Below are 16,726 nucleotides of genomic sequence, written 5' to 3' on the forward strand. Positions count from 1 at the left end.
CAAACACAGGAGCCTGTCAAGATGAGGAGACAGAGAAGTATGGCCCAAAAGAGGGAATGGATCAAGGTTCCAGTGGGAGAACTAAGCAACAAGAAGATAGCCAACCTAACAGATAAGGAGATAGCCAACCTAACAGACACAGAATTCAAAAAACTGGTGATAAAGATGCTCACAGGCTTGACAGATATGCTTGAGTACAGCAAACACATAAGGGAAGAAGTAAAGGCTATGCTAAATAAAACAAAGAAAAATCCACACAAAACCAATGGTGAAGGGACGGAAACTGGGGTTCAAATCAATGATTTGGAACATAAGAAAGAAAAAAAAACAGTCAACCAATACAGAATAAGGAAACAAGAATTGAAAAAAATGAAGAGAGCCTTCGGAACCTCTGGGACAACTTTAAACATGCCAACATCAAAATCATGGGGGTGCTAGAAGGACAATAGAAAGAGCAAGAAATTGAAAACTTATGTTAAAAAATAATGGAGGAAAACTTCCCAAACTTTTTGAATGAAATAGACATACAAGTCCAGGAAGCACAGAGAGTCCCAAAGAAGCTAGACCCAAAGAGGACTACACCAAGACACATTATCATTAAAATGCCAATGGTTAAAGATAAAGAGAGAACATTAAAAGCAGCAAGAGAATAGAAGAGAATTACATATAAAGGGGTGCTTATAAGACTGTCAGCTGATTTCTGAAAAGAAACTTTGCAGGCATGAATAGACTGGCAAGAAGTATTCAATGTGATGAAAAGCAAGGACCTACAACCAAGATTACTCTATCCAGCAAAGACATCATTTAGAATCGAAGGGCAGATAAAGTGCTTCCCAGACAAGGTGAAGCTAAAAGAGTTTATCATCACCAAGCCATTATTATATAAAATGTTAAAGGTAGTTATTTAAGAAAAAGAAGATGAAAATTATGAACAATAAATTGACAACAAAGTCACAACTATCAACAACTGATCTAAAAAATAAAAACAAAATCCAACTAAGCAAACCAGAATAGGAATAGAATCATAGGTATGAGGATCATTTAGAGGGTTATCAGCTGGGAGGGGGAACGGGGAGTAATGGGGGAATGGTGCAGGGATTAAGAAGCATAATTGGTTGGTACAAAATAGACAGGGGGAAGTTAAGAATAATATAGGAAAGGGTGAAGCCAAATAACTTATATGCATGACCCATGGACATGAACTAAGGGGGTGGGATTGCTAGAGAGAAAGGTGGTACTGGGCAGATGGGGGCAAAAGAAAAAACATTGGAACTACTCTAACAACATAATCAATAAAATATACTTTAAAAAACTATAGAGTGTCTCTCTATGCTAGGTATTACAGCTGAACAGGTTTTAAAAAGAGGGGGTAATCTGATCATATTAGAAATAATCTCAGGCAGAAGTGTGGAGGACTCATCACACTGGGAGAGAAGGGTAAAGAAGATACAGTCACAGTGACAGGTGGTAGGAGTTGTAACTTCAGGGATGTGACAATGGGGTTGGAGAAGAAGAGCAAGATTAGAAAAATGCATGGAAGGTAAATGAATAGGACTGGGTGGTTTACTTGTTTAAGGAGATGATAGGGATTGAGGGTGACTTCCAGGTTTCCAGTTTGGATAACCACATAAAGAATGGTATAATTTCAATGAAATAATGAATTCAAGAAGAGGAGGTTTGAGGTAGGAGTGGGGAAAGAAAAAGCATCATCCAACAGTGCATCTACAAGGCAGTTTGATATACAGCTCTGGAGAGCAAGAAAGAGATGTGGGTTGGAGACATAAATTGCATCTTTAGTTACAAGCTGAAGCTACATGAAAACATGAATGAGGTTATCCATAGTGTGTGTATAAAGCATGAAAGGAATCTGAGTAAGAAAGAGCTTCAGGAAAAACAACATTTTAAAGATAAACTGAAAAGAATTTAAAGGTGTAAGAGAGTTCATAATATCAAGCACTACAGGAGTTTCATGAAAATAGAAATTTCTAATACTTTGAATGCAATAGATCAAATAAAATACAAATTGAAAAGTGACTGATCTGGAAATTATAGGTCACAGAAACAGGGATAGTCTTGGTGGTGGCTATACTAGAAATGAAGTACTATTGGGTTGAGAAAAGACTGAGGGAAAATAAATGGAGAAACCAAGAGGATATTATTCTTATAGATTGGGGATGAAGAGAATGCATATTTATGGCCAGTAAGAAAAAAGGATGTATGGTCAAGAAAGAATTGTCATTGTGTTAGTTTGTGAGTAAACTGAGTGTGAGTTGAAATAATGGTTTGGAAAAGAGAAAATCAAAGGAATAGGAGAGTTTGAAGATATATCCAAAACAGACTTTTGCTTCTATTTAAAACAGAAAAGGTCTCCAGAAAATGTCCTTCCCACCCTAAAAATAAACATAACCAACTAAAATCTAGAAAACTATGATTCTGTCCTAAGAGAAAACAGACCCATGGCTGCTTTTATCTTCAGCAGAGCAGTTGGAGGCAACAGGAGCTGCTGTAGACATGGGTAAGAAAAACACAACTATTTCTCTAATTTTCTAATACCGTGAGTGGTCATAAAGATTTAGAAGCACTTACAGCTTCAGACAAAGAGAAAGGGAATGGAAAGAAGAGAAGAGGAAAAGAAAAGAAAGAAAAATGGTCTGCATTCAACCACCAGTTCTTTCCCATGGGCTTTCATTGACTACTCACAAGAAAGATGAGGAAGTTGAGAGAATGTCTATGCCAAAAACAAGGCATATGACCTACTGAATACTGAGGACAGAGCAGGAGAATGAGAAAAACCACAAACTATTCTGGATCGTAGATTGAGTAGTTAAAGAAACAGATAAAAATGCTAGGAGAGACCATTTGTATCACACTGCAAATATATAGAGGCTATTGAAAGATAAGGGTGGAAAAACTGAGACAAGCTTCCAGGCACTCAGGTCATAAGCCCCATTTAAGGGAAGTTCTAATCTCTTCATGGAATAATTTGAGGCCTAAGGTGAACTGAATCTACCTTATGCAACAACAAAATGCAGAAAAACCTGACTGAGTGCTTATAGATTGAGTCAACTCCAATACCAATAACATGACAGAGAAGGGACATGCATTTCCTTGGGATAAATATTATTTCAGTCTATTGTTCTTTTTCACAAAATTTCAGTATTTAATTTAAAAAAAAAACCAAATGCATAGAAGCAGAAAAATGTTACCTATTATCAAGAGAGGAAGTAGTCAGTGGAATCAGACTCAGAGATGGACAAGATAATGAAATTAGTACATAGGGATTTAAAACAACTATAAAAATATAAGTTAAAGGGTACTGTTAAAAAAGTAAATAACCATCACAAGCAGATGATTGAAAACTACAAAGAAGAGGCTGGGCCCTCTGGCAGAGCTGAGAGTAAGCCAGGAGGGGTCTGTCTCTAAGAGGCATAAAGGAACATTTTTTGTTTGTTTGTTTGTTTGTTTTTGCCAACCAGGGTGGAACAGCTGAGGGTGTGGTGAGATTCTTAAGGGGAGCTCGCACACACACTTGCTTCAGCGGGGCCATGAGGTGGACTTTCAGTACTATGGGAAAAATCATTTGGGGAGATCGTTCCCCTCCCAATGGCTCTAAGAGGCATAAAGCAATGGTTTTTTTGTTTGTTTTGTTTTGTTTTGTTGCTGACAAAAGGGGAACAGCTGGAGGCACAGTGAGATTCTTAGGGGGAGCTCACATGCACAATTGCCCTGGACTCTGTTGGGGGCAAGAGGTGGACTGGAGGCCTTGAGTGCTGTGAGAGAAATTGGGGAGACTGTTCCCCTCCCATTGAAAACAGCCAGAGGGGAAGCAGGAGCCCCGCCTGAAGAAAGGATTCAGCCCCACACCATGGTGTTTAAGCCTGACTGTGGATTTCAGAGTGACTAGAGTAAATAGTGAAAGAGAGAGATCCTGGCAGGAGAGCACCACCAGTTGAGATTAGGCTGCCTAGATCCAGACTTGGACACAAGCTGAAGTCAACAGAGTGGTTCCAGAGAGAAAAGAAAGTAAAAAAAAAAAAAAAAAAAAAATACAGAAACTAGAATGACAAATTCCACTGTTACCTTCTCATACATATCATTTAAATAGTTATTCTTTGTCCTCCCAATCTATGCATTATAAATAAATAGTCTTTATGTTATAGTTCATTTAAATCTCATATTTTGCTCCTCCCTTTTCTCAATCAATTTTACCATTTGATTCCCTCTTCTTATCTTTGTTTTAAATTCTATATTTTCTCTTACTACCACTCATTTCAAATTGGCACTCATTTTTTTCTTACCTCTCCATCCTCTTTTTCCAATCATAAAATATACTTACTCTATCCCCACCTTGACCAATCTGTGACATTCCTGCAACTTTATTCATAGATCTTCACTATTCTGGTATTTCAAATTTCAAATCTTATTGTTCTCTCCTAATCCATCTGTACCTTCTTCCAGCTCTTCCCTTCTTTCACTTGAAATTTGAAGCTTTCCCTGTCTTAGCCTGGTTTTCATTCTTCCCTCTAAGTATTCCTGCTCCCTCTATCATCTCAAAATCAGTTACATTTCTTCCAGACATCTCTTAAATTTCTCTTTCTTTCTTTTTTACCTCTTACTTCCACCCCACATACACTAATCATAGCTCATAGGTTACTGTTAGTGCTGTGGTGAAATTATTTCTCTAATTTAGGACTTTTTCTTTTCTTTTTTCTTATCCATCTTCCTTATTATTATTATTTATTTCTGTGTGTGTGTTGGTTCTCTCACATGCTGTATATGTCGGCAGCCGTCCGTCTCGAGAGACGATGGTGTAGCTTCTTAAGAGTCTATCTGCACCACCAAGAATGGCTGTGCAGTCCAACTCGGGAGTGACACGGTATCTGTCTCCTCCCGTGTTGAATCCACATCTTGTGATGACGCTGGAGTGACCTCTCCAGTGAAGCTGAAGCTACAGAGCCTGGGCAGGGTGATATGGAGGGTCTGCTGTTGCCCATGCAGCGGACCCTCCCTCTCTTCGCAGCTGAAGGGTCCAAGGGAAAGACGGAGTCAATACAGCTTGGCTTCAGGTGCGCCGCAAGAGTTGCCGGTGTTGACTACAACGTCAAACCACCTTAGGGACTCCGGCTCCGGATTTTCTGTCGGGGTTTACTCCCTTAGCCTTTCCCCTGAAGAGGTATGCCGCAAGGCAGCGGAGGTTTTTTGGAGTCAGAGTTTTCCTTCTCTGATGTGCCCTGACTGGAAGATCGAACCAGCGACACTTAGCTCGCAGGCCGACGCTCAATCCACTGAGCCAAACCAGCCAGGGTATGCTGTACATATATATATATATATATATATATATATATATATATATATATATATATATATATATTATTTTTTACAGCTTCTGTTTAAACCTAATACTACACATTTCCCCTCTTTTAATTTATTCCACTTCATCCCTCCCTTTTAATATACATTATAAATTCTACTTTCTTTCTCTTATTGCCTTATCCCTACTTGCTACTATTATTGCTCCTTCCTCGCCCCTCTCAAAAATCATTTTCCTTTCAGTTAGTCAACTCTTATTTACTTTTCCTTTCTTATAAGAGTCTCAATCTCATTACATCCTTATTAACACTGGCTCATTAGCAAATGATATGGTGATTGAGGGTGGAGAGTATCTCTGTGGGTGTGGGATCCTTGCCTGGGCAGGTGGCTTTGTATTAGCACCAGCTCAAAAATTGTTTACAAAACAAAGTGGGCAGAGTGATTCTCAGTCAGCTAGCTGGAGGAAAAGACCCACCAAAAAGTAACACGACAGCAAATAAAAACAAAATTACACAAAACAGCCCAAATAAAGGGCATACAGGGCATCCCAAGAGCATCAAGTTTAGGAGATCAAGAAGTCTACACCACTGAATCCCAGAGAACTCCTGCCACATAAAGTCACAACATGGAAGCTGGAAGTTAAAGCAGATCAATCTAAGAAGCAAAAACAAACAAGAAGAGCCACATAAAAGGAGGAGATGAAGAGACAAAACCCCATCAAAAGGAAATGAAGAATCCACATAAGGGAGGGTAGATAAAATAGAAGCAAGCAAACTATCAGACATAGAATTCAAAACAATGGTAATATGGAAGCTCAATGAGCTCAACAAACTCAGAGAAAACTACAAAGAGCTCCAGGGAAGCTATAAGAAACTTACTGAGACCTACACCAGCATTAAAAAAAGATATAGAAATTATCAATAAGAGCCAGGAAGAAATGAAAAATACAATTTCTGAATTGAAGAACAAATGAGAAGGAATCAAAATGAGGCTAAATGAAACAGAGGATGAGATCAGTGAGTCAGAGGAAAACATAGAAAAAAATTCCCAGACAGTGCAACAAAATGAAAGAAGACTGAAGAAAAATGAAGAGGCTTTAAGAGAGCTGCATAACAACATGAAATGCAATAATATCTATATCATCAGGATACCAGAAGGAGAAGAAGAGGAGCAAGGCATAGAAAACCTTATGGAAACATTAATGACAGAAAACTTCCCGACCATGAGGAGAGAAAGTCTAAAAAGTACAAGAAGCACAGAGGGTCCCAATGAAGATGAACCAAAGGATGCCCACTCAAAGGTACATCATAATTTAAATGGCAATATTCAAAGACAAAGAGAGAATCCTAAAGGCAGCAGGAGAAAAACAGCAAATAACATACAAGGGAGCTCCAATAAGGCTATCAGCTGATTTCTCAACAGAAATACTATAAGCCAGAAGGACATGGCAAAAAATATTTCAAGTAATGAAAAACAAAGGCCTACAATCAAGGCAACTCTACCCAGCAAGGCTTTCTTTCAAAATTGAAGGTGAAATAAGGAGTGTCTCAGAAAAAGGAAAACTAAAAGAATATATCTCAACCAAAACATCATTGCAAGAAATGCCAAAGAACCTGCTTTAAGAAGCAGAAGAAAAAGAGAGAGGGAGAGGAACACAGGTACAAAGAAAAATAAATAAATACCTGCCAATAACAACCTTAAATGCAAATGGATTAAATGGTCCAATTAAAAGACATAGGTTAGCATAATGGATATGAAAACATGACCCACATATATGTTGTCTACAAGTACCCACCTGAAAACAAAAGATCTACAAGACTGAAAGTGAAGGGATGGGAAAAAGTATTTTAAGCATATGGACATAAAAAAAAAAAAGCAGGGTTAGCAATACTAATATCAAACAAAATAGATGTACAACAAAGGTCATATAAAGAACCAAACAAGGACATTTCATCATACTTAAGGGAACAATCTATCAAGAAGATATAACACTGATAAACATATAATCACCCAATATAGGAGCACCCAAATATATAAGGAAAATCTTGGAAGATTTCAAGAAGGTTTATGACAGCAACACACTCATAGTAGATGACTTTAACACCCCATTGTCAACAATGGACAGATCTTTGAAGCAAAAGAACACCAAGGATATTGAGGCATTGAACATCACTCTAGATCAAATGGACTTAATTGATATATAGAGAACTTTTCACCCCAAAGAAGCAAAATATACATTCTTTTCAAGTGCACATAGAACATTTTCAAAGAGAGGCCACATGGTAAACCATAAAACAAACCTCAACAAATTCAAGAAAATTGAAATTATATCAAGCATCTTCTCAGATCACAATGCTTGAAATTGGAAACCAACCTCAAGAAAAACTTCAAAAACATTCAAACTCATGGAGAATGAATAACACGCTATTAAATAATGAATGGGTTAACAATGACATCAAGGAAGAAATTTAAAAAAAAAAGATTCTGGAAACAAATAATAAGGAACATATAACAGCTCAAAACCTATGGAACACAGTGAAGGCAGTCCTGATAGGAAAGTTCATAACAATACAGGCCTACCTAAAAAGGATAGAAAAATCTCAAGTAAAATATATAACCCTACAGCTACAAGAGTTAGAGGAACAACAACAAACAAAGCCCAGAGTGAGTGGAAGGAAGGAAATCATCAAGTTCAGAGCAGAATTAAATGACATAGAGACAAAACAAGCAATTCAGAAGATCAATAAAACCAGGAGCTGGTTCTCTGAAATGTTAAACAAAATTAACAAGCCTTTTAACCAGGATCATCAAGGAAAAAAAAGAGAGAGGACCCAAATAAACAAAATCAGAAATGAAAGAGGAGAAATCACAACTGATACCACAGAAATGTAAAAGATTGTAAGAAATTATTATGAACAACTGTATGACAAGAAATTTGACAAACTGAATGAAATGGACAAATTCCTGGAAACTTATAATCTTCCAAAACTAAACCAATAAGAAGCAGATAGCCTGAATAGACCAATAACAGCTAGTGAAATTGAAGCAGTAATCAAAAACCTCCCAGCACACAAAAGCCCTGGACTACCTGGCTTCACAGATGAATTTTACAAAACATTTGGGGAAGAACTAACTCCTATCCTTCTCAGACTTTCAAAAAATCCAAGAAGAGGGAAGACTGCCAAACTCTTTCTATGAGGCCAGTGTTACCCTAATTCCAAAACCAAGTCCAGACACAACAAAGAAAGAAAACTACAGGTCAATATCACTGATGAACATAAATGCTAAAATCCTCAATAAAATATTGGCAAACTGGACCCAGCAGCACATTAGAAAGATCGGACACCACGATCAAGTGGGATTCATCCCAGGGATGCAAGGATGGTTTTAATATTCACAAATAAATAAACATAATACACCACATAAGCAAAATGCAAGACAAAAATCACATGATCATATCAATAGATGTTGAAAAAGCTTTTGATAAAATACAACACCCATTTACGATGAAAATACTCAGCAAAATGGGAATAGAGAAAGCACACCTCAACATGCTGAAAATCATGTATGAGAAACTTGAAGCCAACATCATATTCAATGGGCAAAAACTAAAAGCATTTTCCCTGAGATCAGGAATAAGACAAGAATGTCCAGTCTCTCTACGCCTATTCAACATAGTCTTGGAAGTTCTAGCCACAGCAATCAGACAAGAAAAAGAAATAAAAGGCCTCCAAATTGGAGAATATGAAGTAAAACTGTCATTTTTTACAGATGACTTGATAGTGTACATAGAAAACACTATAGACTCCACTAAAAAACTACTCAGCTTAGTAAGTGAATTTGGCAAAATAGCAAGGTAAAAAGTCAATATTCAGAAATAGAAGATATTTTTGTATACCAGCAATAAATTATCAGCGATAGAAACTAGAAAAGAAAAAAATCCCATTTACTATAGCAACAAGAAAAATAAAATACCTAGGAATAATCTTAACCAATGAGGTAAAAGACCTGTACTCTAAAAACTCAGAACACTGCAGAAAGAAATTAAGGAAGATACAAATAAATGGAAGCATATGACAGAACACTACAGAAAGAAATTAAGGAAGATACAAATAAATGGAAGCATATGCCATGTTCATGGATGGGCAGAATCAACATCATTAAAATGTCCATACTACCCAAGGCAATTTATAGATCCAACACAATATTTATTAAAATACCAATGACATATTTCACAGACCTAGAACAAATATTTCAAAAATTTATATGGAACCCGAAGAGACCTCAAATAGCCACAGCAATCTTGAGGCAGAAGAACACAGTAGGAGGAATCACAATACCAGATATCAAATTATACTACAAAGCTACTATAATCAGATAGTCTTCAATTAGTAATTTAAGGTGACTGTTTGCCTATTTATTTCTATTTCCCATTTGGTTCTGGGAGGAGGTATGAGAAAGATATTCTTACTCCACTGTTATTTTACTACACCGCCCCCCCACACTTTAATTACCCCACCACCACCACTACTATTTAAAGCACCATTTCAAATCAACTATAAGGCTATTCATATTATACTCCTCTGATATTTTTGTAATGATCATTCCGTCCTCTTCTACACTGACAAGACACTTTCCCTAAGTGAGAATCAGAAGTGGCCCTTTATTAACAGTGCAAGAAAGCCTGTTCTTTTAGTACAATTTGATAGTAATCACTGAGAATCATTGTTAACACAAATTATAGGGAAAGACATTCTCCTGAGTATCACTTGAGCACAATTTGTATCAGAATCATCTAGAGGACTTACTTAAAATATATACTCCTGGTTATATTCTCAGTCCAACAAACCAGAACCTACACATTAACATGCACCTCAGATGGCTTTAATGTTCACACAAATTTCAGAACTACTAGTACTAAATATAACCCACAAAGAAGAAAATCGTCACTAAATCATGAATTTTGAGTTACCTGCTATCTTAATAACTGTCATGTTTAAATATAAGGTAGCATCATTAAAATTATAGATAAAAGGACCTTTGAGACAATCAAACCCATCTCTCTAAGTATGCAAACATAAAAACCAGTTTCCAGATTGTTTGAGTGTTTTGCTCAAGTAATACAGAGGTAGTTTGAACTTTGGGGTTCAGACCTCCTACCCAGTAGAGGTAAAGTCTTCATACCATAGCTCATGTCTCTTTTCAAAACATTAAAAGTTGATTGCCACCAACTACAACTAGACTATGTTAGTCATGATTTATGCTGCCACAAATAATAGAATTGAAACTAAACAAAGATGGAATTAACTAAAGAACTGAAAACTAAGTCTCTATACAACCATAGGCACAGCCGAGCACTGCTGAAAATCATATGGTCAGTCAGAGGAGAGCTTTTGGAGACTGAAAGGGAAGATACCAATTCTCTTCCCTGTTTGAACTTCTGTAAAGGTAGCACTATATATTAATATTCCAAACCATTACTTCATATGGAACATAGAGAGCTTTAACCCATGGGTTGTGACATTTTTATTTTCATTTTCAGTCTTTTCACCAAAGAAATGTTTGGAAGATAGCTATTAGAATCATTTGCTCTGCCTGGGGGCTAATTACTCTATTTGGTTCATTTTTGAAAATATTATGCTACATCCAAAGGCAAACAAGTGATGTAGGCTTATTTCAGGTTTGCTTATGCAGTTTTGTACAGATGAAATTAGTTAATCAGAAATTATGTTAGCCAAAATAGATCTGTTGGTTTCTAAATCTACAGTAGAAAATTGCCTTTTAAAAAATAATTTGAATGGCATGCTGCTTAAATATATTTTAGTCAATTCTCTAAAATAAAACCAGGAAGAATGAAAGAATCCACAAACACAAAGATTGGAAAGAGTATTTATGTGTGACCTCCTGCAACAAAATATTACAGCATCAGCCTCAAAGAATGGAATGAAAGAAACTTTGAGGAGTCAAGAATAAAAGAGCATCTGGGAATTCTGGGTAAAAATACAGAGAGAATATCAAGCTCTCAGCTTCATTTTCTTCATCTGAAATATGGGGATCATCACACCTGTCTCCCATGGTTGTGCGCAATCAATCAATAAAAAAAATAATAAAAATTCCTGCCATGATGTTTGGCACATAGTAGGTATTCAGTAAATTTCAGACATAATGCTATCTGATATGTATTCTATCTATCATTTGTCTATCATCTGTCTATCATCTATCTATCTATCTATCTATCTATCTATCTATCTATCTACCTACCTATCTATCATCTATCCAGCTATCTATCAACACAACCACATCAGGGGGAAAGTGCTATGGTTCGCAAGAGTTTGGGTAGATGAGACACCATGACACTTTATTTTATTGTTAGAAATGGCTGATAGTTACACAACAGATCTTACAGGTGTCATAAGAAAATTACTCACTAAATCATTTGTTTATTTCCAGAAATTAGAAATAGAGAGGTTAGAACAGCAGTTCTCAATTCTTGATGCATATTTGAGCTACTCTAAATATTGATGCCAGGTCCTATTCTCTTATTACCACCAGAAAATCTGACTTAATCAATTCCTATATGATTCTAATGTTCTGCCAGAGTTGAAGACTGGGGAGCTAAATGGTCTTAGCTGACAGACATTCAAAAATAATCTAATATGTAGTAATTGGATTAAAGTATTTATTTTTACTTTTAATCATGAACAATGTCAAAATTTATAAAAGTAGAAGAATTATGTCACCACATACTCATTATCTAGATTTAATAATGGTTAAATTTAGCCACGTTTGCTCTTTCCTATACATATACATATACACTTCATTTATTTATGCTGAAAAATTTTTAAGTAAATCAAAAATATTTTGTCATCTCATCATTAGATATTTCAGCATACATCTCTTAAAAAGGAAGCACTTTATTCATAACCATAATATCAGTATGAGACATTTCAAAATTAGCACTGGTTTGTAAAAATATTTCATTTTATATCAGTTTTATGTTTGCTCCCAAATTATGCAGAAAATACAGAGATTTACCATGTAGCCCCTGTCCCAACTCACTCACAGCATCCCCATCAATCAACATTCCACACCAGAGTGCTATATCTGTCAAAATTGATGAACCTACATTGAATCATCATTATCATCCCAAGTCCATAGATTACATTCTGGTTCACTCTTGGTATTGTACATTCTATGGGTTTAGACAGATGTATAATAACATGTATCCATAATTACAGTGTCATAGAGAATAGTTTCACTACCCTAAAAATTGCCTGTGTTCTTCCTATTCCCTCCCTCCAAACTAAACTTGAATCTTTTTACTGCCTCCCTATTTTGTCTTTTCCAGGTTGTCATATAGTTGAATTCACTATACGGCCTTTTTAGATTGGTCTTTTTTTACATGTAGCAATATTTTAAATATATTTTATTGATTATGCTGTAAGGTATCACAATTTTTCCCCTTTGTTTCCCTCTGCCCAGTACCCCCCTTCCCTCCAGCAATACCACCCCTCTTAGTTCATGTCTATGAGTCATGCATATAAGTTCTTTGGCTCCACCCTTTCCTACATTATTCTTAACGTCCCTATATCTATTTTGTACCAACTGATTATGCTTCTTAATCCCTGCACCATTTCCCCATTTCTCCCCTTCCCCCTCCCAGCTGATAACCTCCAAATGTTCCGCATACCTATGATTCTGTTCCTATTCTGGTTTGCTTAGTTGGATTTTGTTTTTATTTTTTAGATTCAGTTGTTGATAATTTTGAGTTTGTTGTCATTTTAATGTTCATAATTTTGATCTTTTCTTAAGCCCCTTTGACATTTCATATAATCATCATTTGGTGATGATAAGTTCCTTAAGCTTTACCTTGTCTGGGAAGCAATTCATCTGCCCTTCCATTCTAAATGATAGCTTTGCTGGATACAGTAATCTTGGTTTTAAGTTCTTGCTTTTCATCACCTTGAATACTTCTTGCCAGTCCCTTCTTGCTTGCAAAGTTTCTTTTGAAAAAATCAGCTAAAAGTCTTACAGGCACCCCTTTGTAGGTACCTCTCCACTTTTCTCTTGCTGCTTTTAAGATTCTCTCTTTATCTTTAACCATTGGTATTTTCATTGTGATGTGTCTTGGTGTGGTTCTTTTTGGGTCTAGCTTGTTTGGGACTCTCTGTGCTTCCTGGACTTGTATGTCTATTTCCTTCACCAAATTTGGGAAGTTTTCCTTCATTATTATCTTACATAAGTTTTCAATATCTTGCTCTTCCTCTTCTCTTTCTGGCACCCCTATGGTTCAGATATTTGCACGTTTAAAGTTGTCCCAGAGGTTCCTAAGCCTCTCCTCATCTTTTTAAATTCTTGTTTCCTCATTCTGTACTGGCTGACATTTCTTTCCTTCCTTGTGTTCCAAATCATTTATTTGAACCCTAGTTTCCTTCCCTTCACCACTGGTTTTGTGTGGATTTTCCTTCATTTCATTTAGCATAACTTTCACTTCTCGTATGCTTTTGCCATACTTAAGGATATCTGCCAAGTCTGTGAGCATCTTTATCATTACTGTTTTGAACTCTATGTCTGTTAGTTTGGCTATCTCCTTGTCACTTAGTTCTTCCACTCAAGCCTTGATCTGTTCTCCCTTTTGGGCCATACTTTTCTGTCTCCTCAACTTGACAGGCTCCTGTGTTTGTTTGCCTCTCTGTCTTAGGTTGAACTGTAGCTCCTGTTACATTGTAAGGGGTAGAGCCTTAGTTATTCCTTAGTACAGGGTGACCTGTTTCACCACCTTGTGGCACTGTATGTGGGGGAGGAGTCAGAGAGGGAACAATGTCGCTTGCTCAGCATGCACCTCCTTTCCAAGCACTTCTCCTACTTCTGTATGGGACTGGGACCTCTCTAGCTGTTGCCCTGGCCCTCGTTCCCAGAGTGGGTGGGTCTGCGGATGTTCTAGGACCATGGGGGCACTTTAAACAAGCAAACTCTACCAAGAGACCAGCAGTTTCTTCATCTGCCCCAACCCCCACTGCTTTGCACAGTCAGAAGCAAGGAGGCTTGATTTTCCCTGGTGCTGAGATGGTGAGCTGTGGGGTCTGGTCTGGTGCTGGGAGCACTCCCCAGGTGTCCCACCTGACTTTTTAAAATGTGAGACTGCACTTTCTGTTGGCCTGCTACTGCCACCACCACACTGCATCCTCTCCGCCCCTGCTCCACCCCGCCTCAGCCCCTCCTACTTGTCTGGATGAGTATTTCTTCTTTATATCTTTGTTGGACTTTCATGCAGATCGATTTTCTGGAACTTCTGGTTGTCTCTAGTTTTTTAGTTGTGGAGGGAGATGCAGCGTGTCTGTCTAGGCCTCCATCTTGGCCAGAAGTCTTAGTAATATTCATTCAAGGTACCTCTATGTTTTTTCATGGCTTAATAACTCAATTATTTGTATTGCTAAAAAATATTACATTCTTCAAATATATCTCACTTTATTTATCCATTCAACTATTAAATGAAATCTTGATTGTTCCAAAGTTTTGGCAGTTATGAGTAATACTGCCATACACAACTTTTTATCAAGGAATGAGTTACAGAATAATATGGTAAAAGTATTTCAGATTTGTTAGAAATTGCCAAACTGTCTTCCAAAAATGGCTGTATAATTCTACATTTTTATTCCCAAGGAATGTCAATTTCTATTCCTCTAACCTCTCCATCATTTTGATGTCATCAATGTTTTGGATGTGGCCAATCTAATAGGTGGTAGTGGTATCTACTTGTGTTAATTTTCATTTCCCTAATGACATATGACACAGAGCATCTTTTAGTATGCCCATCATGTTGTTCATTTTCTTCTTGAGTTTAATAGTTCTTTATATATTATGGATACAATTCTTAATCAGATATGTTTTTTGCAAATATTTTCTTCTAGTCTATTATGTTTATTCTATTTTATTGGCCCTGTATTTCACTAGCAGAAGTTTTTAATTTTAATAAAGTCCATATTATCAATTATTTCTTTCCAGGATTGTACCTTTGGCATTGTATCTAAAAAGTTATTGTTATATGAATTGTACCTTTGGTATTGTATCTAAAAAGTTATTATTATACTGAAGATTGTCTATATTTTCTCCTATGTTATATTTAAGTAATTTTATAGTTTTTAATTTTACAAATAATCTATGATCCATTTTGAGGTAATTTTTGTTAAGGATGTAAAGTCTGTGTTTAGATTATTTTTTCTCTTTTGGCATGTGGACGTCCATTTTTTTTAGCATGATTTGTTGGAAAATACTGTATTTTTCCCATAAAATTTATTTTGCTTCTTTATTCAAAAATTAGTTGACTATATTTGTAAATCTAATTCGAGGCTCTCTATTCTGTTCCATTGATCTATTTGTCCATTCTTTCACCAATAGTACACTATCTTGATTACTGTAGTAGCACTAACTTTCAAATATCTTCTAATATCATGTTCATTTTCAAATTTCCTCAATTGCCCCAAGAACATCCTTGGTAAGAAAAGTTTTTGACTTTAAATAATTTCTTATTTTTCTATTATAGTTAACATACAATACTATATTAGTTTCAGGTGTACAAACCAGTGATTAGACATTATATAACTTACTAAGTAAAATCCTGATAAATCTCATACCCATCTGACACCATATATAGTTATTAACAATTTTATTGACAATGTTCCCCAGGCTATAGTGGTATCCCTGTATTATATGATACTTTTATAACATAGTTTTGCTCTAACATGGTTAGAGAATTGGGGGAAACTCCTGTGTAACATGAAATTAGGGAAATCCCTGTACAATACTGAACGTGATAAAATTCTGGACTGTATTAATCTAATAAACTCATTCATCAAAGAAATAAGACCAACAACATTAGACTTCCGGCCAAGATGGAGGCTTAGACTGACACGTTCTGTCTCCCTCCACAACTAAGAAGGACTACAACTACCGAAAAAACAGAAATAACCAGAAATTCCAGAAAATAAAGCTACATAGAAGTCCAAAATATGAAGTCATAAACAAGTGGTGCTCATCTGGATGGGTAGAAGGGGCAAAGTTGGGGTGGAGAGATCAAACTGTGCTGCTGGTGGCAGCTGCAGCAATGGGCAGCATGACTGTGATAAGCATAGACACCCATATTTAAAGGGAGGTGAGAAGCACCAGGGAGCACCCCCAGCTGCAGTCCAGACCCATCAGCTTGCAATTTCAATGCTGGGGGAGGCAGACCCCCATTGCCTCGGACTGTGAGGCCCAGAGGGTGTGGGGACGAAGGAGGAGGCTCCCAGTCTCTCAGCGGAAAGTAATGGCAGGAATCCATCTTGGACTCCTGCCCCCACACAAAGCACCACAGTGTGGTGAGAAGGGTCACCCGGTAGTGATGAGTGCATGGGGCTTTGCCCCTGATAGCACAGGA

The sequence above is a fragment of the Furipterus horrens genome, unplaced genomic scaffold (genome assembly GCF_987537825.1).
Source record: "Furipterus horrens unplaced genomic scaffold, mFurHor1.1.pri manual_scaffold_3, whole genome shotgun sequence".
NCBI lineage: Eukaryota > Metazoa > Chordata > Mammalia > Chiroptera > Furipteridae > Furipterus > Furipterus horrens.